This window comes from Myotis davidii, unplaced genomic scaffold (genome assembly GCF_000327345.1).
Source record: "Myotis davidii unplaced genomic scaffold, ASM32734v1 scaffold4152, whole genome shotgun sequence".
Classification (NCBI taxonomy): domain Eukaryota; kingdom Metazoa; phylum Chordata; class Mammalia; order Chiroptera; family Vespertilionidae; genus Myotis; species Myotis davidii.
The window spans coordinates 118,341-125,623 of NW_006283169.1; the positions used below are offsets into that span (position 1 = coordinate 118,341).

General features: G+C 41.5%; 1 protein-coding gene across 5 annotated transcripts in view; it reads left to right on the forward strand.

Moving 5' to 3' along the window:
- The window catches only part of DBNDD2 (dysbindin (dystrobrevin binding protein 1) domain containing 2), a 26,276-nt gene that overhangs the window by 14,816 nt on the left and 4,177 nt on the right, over positions 1–7,283 (forward strand). Inside the window, exon 1 of one of the 5 annotated variants that reach the window (XM_006753510.2) lies at positions 6,922–7,002. The exons of the other annotated variants lie outside the window; for them this stretch is intronic. The gene's annotated coding sequence lies outside the window, so the exon portion shown is untranslated. Of the gene's footprint in view, positions 1–6,921; positions 7,003–7,283 lie in introns of those variants that run through there. 5 annotated transcript variants of the gene reach the window in all.

The following is a 7,283-nucleotide window of genomic DNA, read 5'->3' on the forward strand; positions in this document are numbered from 1 at the left end:
GTTGGAGAGATAGGGAGAGAGAGAGAGAGAGAGAGAGAGAGAGAGAGAGAGAGAGAGAGAGAGAGAGAGAGAAAGAGAGGAGAGAGAGAGAAGAGAAAATAAAAAAGAAAAGAAACATGGATGTGAGAGAAACATCAATTGGTTGCTTTCGGTACCTGTCCTGACTGGGGATCAAACCCAGAACCCAGGCATGTGCCCAGACCTGGAATCATACCTGCAACCTCTTGGTGCACAGGATGAGCCATTGCAGCCGGGCACACCTATAATTTCCTCAGAGGCCTTTTACCTGACTGAAGAGTACCCTGAAGCATTGCCTTAAATCTTTCTGCAATGTAAACAAAAGGTTTTATAGTCACATTCTCAGTTTCATTTTGGACCATGTTTTCTTGTTTGTTTGTTTTTTGCATTGTCCGGGATTTGAGCTTTGGAAGAAAACCATTTCTTAATTTATCATCATTTCATAATTTTGCCATTTGGAGAGCTTGAGAATTTTCTGCCATGAAGTCCTGGCTCTTTTATACGTAACAGTCCTTTCTTTTATTTAATTCAGGATTTCCCAACCTCAGCACTGTTGACGTTTGGGGCTGGACAATTCTTAGATGTGGGAAGAGGGTTTGTCTTGTGCATTGCAGAATATTTAAGTATCCCTGGCCTCCACTAAATAGAAGCCAGTAGCAACCTCCAGTATTGACAAGCAAAAATGTCTTCAGACATCACCCAATGTCCCCCAGGAGGCAACATTGCTCTCATTTGAGAACTGCTTTCATTTCTCTGTCTCCAGTTGCATTTACTCTAAGCAGCAAGAAGAGTTCGGGTGGCATCTTCAGCACCTTCCTTGGAAATATCCTTAGCTAGATCACTCAACTCATTAGGTACATTTTCTGCAACAGGGCTGCTACACTTTATGCTACAACATAAGAATTCTTCTCCAGTTTCCAATAGTATTTATTTCACTTTCCTCAATGCCCTGACTGCAACCATATCAAAGGACTGAGGCCTCTAGTAACAGCTTTTTCAAGGCACTTTAGGTCTTTATTATACTCTTCTCAAAGTCTATTGCCCAGTTCTAATGTCACTCCCATACTTTAGAGCAGCGGTCGCCAACCTTTCGGACCTCACGGACCACCAGTGGTCCGCAGACCACCAGTTGGCGACCGCTGCTTTAGAGTGCTGTGACAGCAGCTCTCTATCCCAGGGCCCAAATCTCTATGTTATCTATTGCTACACAGCAAATTATCCAAAAGTCAGCAGTTTAGAACAAGAAATATTTATGACCTCTAAGGTTTGGCACATTAGGACTCCTGGGAATGCACTAGCTCAGTGGTTCTCAACTTTCCTTAGATGTGGGAAGAGGGTTTGTTTTGTGCATTGTAGAATATTTAAGTATCCCTGGCTTCCACTAAATAAAAACCAGTAGCAACCTCCAGTTTTGACAAGCAAAAATGTCTTCGGACATCGCCCAATGTACCCCAGGAGGCAACATTGCTCTCATTTGAGAACTGCTTTCATTTCTCTGTCTCCAGTTGCATTTGCTGTGACCCTTTAATACAGTTCCTCATGTTGTGGTGACCCCAGATTAATCACAAAAATATGTAATTATATATGTTTTCCGATGGTCTTAGGCGACCCCTGTGAAAGGGTCATTCGACCCCCAAAGGGGTCTTGACCCACAGGTTGAGAACCGCTGCTCTAGCTGAATGCTCAACCTGTTTCTCACAAGGTTGTAGTCAAGCTGCTGGCCAGGGCTGCATCATCTCAGGCTCTATGAGGCCAATGAGCCTGTTCCCATGTTCACTCATCTGGTTGCTGGCAGGCCTCTGTTCTCCTCTGGCTGTTGGCTGGAATCATCAGTTCCTTGCCAGGTTGGCCTCTTTGTGGGGCTGTTGACAACATAGCAGCTTGCTTCCCTGAGAGTGAGTGATCCAAGCATAGACCAAAGATGGAAGCAGTGTTCTTTTTTTTTTAATTTTTAATCTTAAATTTGGAAGAGATATAAACTGTCATTTCTGCCGTGTCTTATTGGTCGCATAGAGTAACCTTGATACAGTAGGGGAGAGAACTGTACAAAGGTCTGAATGAATAGAATGCAAGGAACATTGGGAGCTCTTTAGGTGGCTGGCTGCTGCATTTCACTTTTATTCAAGATATTATTCTAATTTCCTTTTAACTTCATCTTTGACTCAGGGAATATTTTGAAGTGTTATGTTTCATTCCTAAGTGTTGTGCTGTTTTCCAGATATCTTTGTTATTATTTATATTTTAATTTTTTTGTATAGTCATAAAACATGTTTTGTATGATTTAAATTCTTTTAAATTTATTAAACTTTGTTGTTGTTGTTTTGGCCCAGAATATGATGTATCCTGAATGTTTTGTGTGCAGTTGAATGTTTATTTTGCTGTTGTTGGGTAAAGTGTTATAAAATGTCAATCAGAACAAGTTAGTTGATAGTGTTCAGATTTTCTATAGCATTCATTTTTTAACTGTATTATAGATTTTTATTTTTTATTTTACATCTATAGATGTTTAATTAATGTGTTTTTGAAGCTCTGTTTTTAGATGTATGCACATTTATGACTTTCAAGTCTTCTTAGTGAATTGAACCTTTTATCATTATGTAATGTCCCTCTTCATCCCTGGTAATTGTCCTTCTTTTGAAGTACTTTTTATGACACTCTAATTTGCTTTGATTAGTGTTTGTATGGTATATCTTATTTCATCTGTTTACTTTTAACTCATATGTTTCTTTATAGTTAAATTGGGTTTCTTGTAAACAGTATATTATTGCCTCTTGCTTTTATTCCCCCAATCTAGTAATCAGTCTTTTAATTGGTTGTCACTACATTTGGATTAAAATCTTCCATCTTACTCTTGGTTTTATATTTTTTCATCTGTGCTTTCCTTTTGCTTTTTCCTATTTTTCTTCCTTACTTTGGATTGTTTATGCTTTGTCATGGAAAAAACCTTAACCTCATGGGTACCAAAAGCAGACAATGAGACTTACTGTATGCAGGCAAGACACTTTATTACTCTTAGCACATCAAACAACATGAACATTAGCATCATTTTGTGTTGGTCCCTCAACCCTAAGTCCAACAATGGCACAGTGGTCCTAGATGCACAGCTCACATACAGTGTGACTGAGAAACCCAGATCCAGCACTTTTATAGCAAGCAGTAAACAAGCTTGCCTTTGTTTTAGGAAGACTGATCTCACCTCTCAAAATTGCCACCTGTCTTAACAATCCTGAGCAAGGGTCCAGGTGAAAGAGAAGTCTTGACATATTCAGCCAGTCATATTGAACACAGAGAAGCCCAGGTAGGATGCATTCCAATATTTTTACGATTCCATTTTATCTCTACTATTGGCTTGTTGATTATATCCCTTAAAGGTTTTTTTTAAGTGGTTGCCCTTGCATTTATACCATATATCTTTAATTAATGAAGTCAATCTTCAAATAATATTATACCACTTCTTATATTTGGTAGCATAAGGACTCTTTAACAGTATATTTCTAATTCCTCATCCCATCATTTTTTACTATTGTTATTGTCATACATTTTCCTTTTATATATCTCTGAACCCACAGTGAATTGATATTCTTTTGCTTTACACAGTCTATTACTTTTAAGGTGATTAAAAACAGAAAAATGGTTTATATTTACTGTTATTCCATCCATTTCCAGGAATCTTCATTTCAATATGTAGATCCAGGTTTCTCTTTGGTATCATATTCTTTCTGCCCCCGGAACTTCCTTTACTGTTTCTTATAGTGCTGACCTGCTGGTTGTGAATTTTATTTTTGTTCATCTGAAAAAAGTGTTTGTGTACCTAAGTTTGAAACATATTTTTGCTGGATATAGAATGCTGGGTTGACAGTTTTTTCTTTCAGCATTTTAAATACACCATTCTATTGTCTTATGGTCCTATAACTTCTAATCATATAACTTCTCTGATGAGAAGTCTGCTTTAATTCTTACCTTTGGTCCTCTGTAGGTAGTGTGTCTTTTTCCTCTAGATGCCTTCATGATTTTATCTTTGGTTTTCAACAGTTGGAATATGTAAATAGGTCATAGTGTGTGTGTGTGTGTGTGTGTTTATCTGTATCTCTTCTTCTGGGATTGAAATTACATATTTATTAGCTCTTGGATGTTCTGTTCTGGTTTTCTGTTTTGTTTTGCTTTACTCTTTTTTCTCTTTCTATTTCAGTTGGGTGGTCTCTGTTGACCTATCTTACAGTTCAATGATTCTTTATCAGGTGTGTTAAGTTTACTGATGCCCTTGCCAAAGGCATTCTTCATCTTTGTTATGTTTTTAAATTTTCTAGAATTTTCCATATGACTTTTTTTATAGTCTCCATTTCTCTGCTAAAATTCCCCTTCTGTTTTTGCATGTTGTCCACATTTTCCAACAGACTCTTTCACATATTGTTATAATTGTTTTAAATTCTCTGTCAGATAACTCCAGAGAGTTATCTGGGTCTTCAGTTTGGTTCTGTTGATTACTTTGTCTCTTGACAATAGGGATTTTTGTTATTTGTTTTGTAAAGTTGCATTTTGCATATGTGTTGTAATTTTTATTGATTTCTGGACATAATGTATAGAACAGTAGAGACTGAAGACAAATTGTTTATACCTATAAATTATCATCTCTTTTTAAGCCATTACTGTTGAGGACTGAGTCAATTTTGTCAAGAGTTGAACTATGCTTGGGTTTTATTGTTTCCATGATTACATTTAGCATCTGCGGACTCCCCCTCTCAGCCTAGCCACACTGGGCCTTTAGTAATCCAATAAAAACTATAACTGCACTCTCCTTACCTGCTTGTGTGGAGACCTTGTCTTCCTCCTGCTTCATAAGTGTGCCAGTGCCTGCATCCCATTTCTTCTTGGAGGCTCCTGTCCTTCTTTGGAATTCAGGTTAATTGGCTGCTCTGCAACCTCAGCTCTCCGATGGATTCAACAAAAGTTATAATTTTATAGATTACCTAACAATTTAAAAAAACTATTAGTGTGGTAATGATTTTCTTCCCAGCTTTCTGCATCCTAAACGGAAGCCAGGAATCTAAGCCATCTACTTTTTCACTGCTCCTTTCAACTTCCTTTGCCATCCACTCCTAGGTGCACTGCCTGGGTCTGTCTCTTGGCTACACTTTTCCAGCAAAGCCCCCTGAATTATTTCTAGCTTGGATGCTATCTTCCCCCTCAACCCTTTCATCTGGCAAATATCTGGCCAGAAGAAGAGACAGAAGTTCCTGATCTGTCACTATCTTGGGGACAGCTCAAAATAATCATGGAGTCCTGTTCCTAGGGATGAGCCTGAAAAGGGGGGAAGATGACTTTATGAGCTGAGTTTTCATCCACTATACTCCTAACTTGGCCTTATTCCTCTGTGCTTGGAAATAGGATCAAGCATCTACTCCATCCATTAATGAGGAGTAAGAATCAACTGACCAAAACATTCCCTGGAAGCCAAAAGCTGCCACAGGGTTAAAGAGGAACAGACGGGAGTAGTGCTTATAAGCACAGTCTCTGGAGGCATCCTACCTGGGTTCAAATTCCAGCTCCATCACTTACTAGCTGTGTGGCCTTGAACAAGTCCCTTCACTTCTCTGCATCCTAATTTCTGTATCTGTAAGTTGGAAATAATAATAATACTTACCTCACAAGATTGTTAAGAGGATTAAAAGAGTTAATATATACAAAGTACTTATAATAGTGACAGGTGCATAACAAGCTCTGTAGAAGTATTAACTATTAAAGCATACTTCTCTAATTTCAGAAATTCGTGGAAGAAAGCAGTTTCTTCCCTCTCTTAGAACCCATTGCATTCAAAACAGCTAATGTTTACTGAGTACCTCCAAAGTACCCAATTCCTGTACTAAGTATTTTATATGAATTATTATCTCATAAGGTAGAGATTAATTATTTTTATCTAACAGGCATGGAAATCCAGGATCAGGGAAGTTAACTGTTTACACAGCTGGCTTGACAGAGCTAGGTTTACAACCCAAGAGGGTCTGACTGCCATGCCTGTGCTCTTAACCACTGCACTTGTTTCTTTCCACAAACTAGTTTCCTTGCTTGCAAAATAGTGGGAAAGCTGCTTGCTGTGTTTATCTCACAGACTTGTCTTGAGATTCTAATAACAATAGAAGAAGCAGTGCTTTAAGTATTTGTACAGAGTGCTGGTCCCCTGGCATGGAAACCTGAATGTCTCATGAATTTTCACTTCCATTCTTTTCCCCCTCATCTCAGCTTGTTGAACTAATTTATTCAAAACTCAGCTCGGATATCAGGCCTAGATACTATCCTGACAACAGAGGGACTTAAGCAGAGGGTAGCATGTCAGACTTGCCTGTTGAAATGATGACTGACTGCTGTGTGGGGAATGGAGTGGAGCCAAGGGAGAGATGGTGGTGGAAACTGAGAGGAATGGTGGATGGGAAAGATATTTAGGAAAGAGAATCGACAGGAAATTCACATGTATTTTAATGAGGGCAGCGAAGGACAGAGAGGCGACAAGGACGAGTCCTAGTTCTTGGCTTGCTCAAGGATGTTCGTTGAATGATCAAGTGACCCCGCTGCAGAAGCTTCTCCAACAGACACCTGCCCGCCCCGCTCCCCCGGGGAGGACGGGGCTTCTGGAGCTAGGAGCACCACAGGATGGGTGGAAGGGAGGAGGAAGAGAATGGGCACAGTCTCTCGGTCCGGGAACTGCAAGGACACTGGCACTGGTCTGGAACAGAAGGCGCTGCGAGGGAGCAAGCTTTTCCCCTCTCAGCCCGCAAGTTGCAGCTCTCCCCTTCACCCCCGCAGCCCGGGCGTGCAGCGCCCCTCTTAGCACCCTGCAAGCGTTGGCTCACCGCCGGCATCTGGGGGTGCGGCGCGGAGGCCCACCCCTCTAGCACTGACCCGCCCCGTCCGGGCGCCCACCCCGCCCAGTGCGCTGGAAGGTTGGGCGTTGGTTCTGCCCAGTCCCGGACCCTGGAACCGGGCTGCCTGGTGAGTCCTAGGGTCAGGGGGTCCTCCGCCCCAATGCACCTGCCAGACGACCGCACTGGGTCGGTGCCCTTCCCCTCCTGCCCGTCCTCAGCCTCCCTTTCCCTGCTTGCGCCCTCTTGAGATGTGCGCGCATCAACGTGCGAGTTTGGCCGAGGGTGCCGGGGTGCGGGTTTGTGCTGTTTGCTTCGGGGCTTCGGGAGTCCGAAAGCAGCAAGTGTGCGTGAGCCGGGAGTCCCGGAGTCCGCGCGTGCTCCCACGCGTGTTCCCGCGGCGGGTCTGCG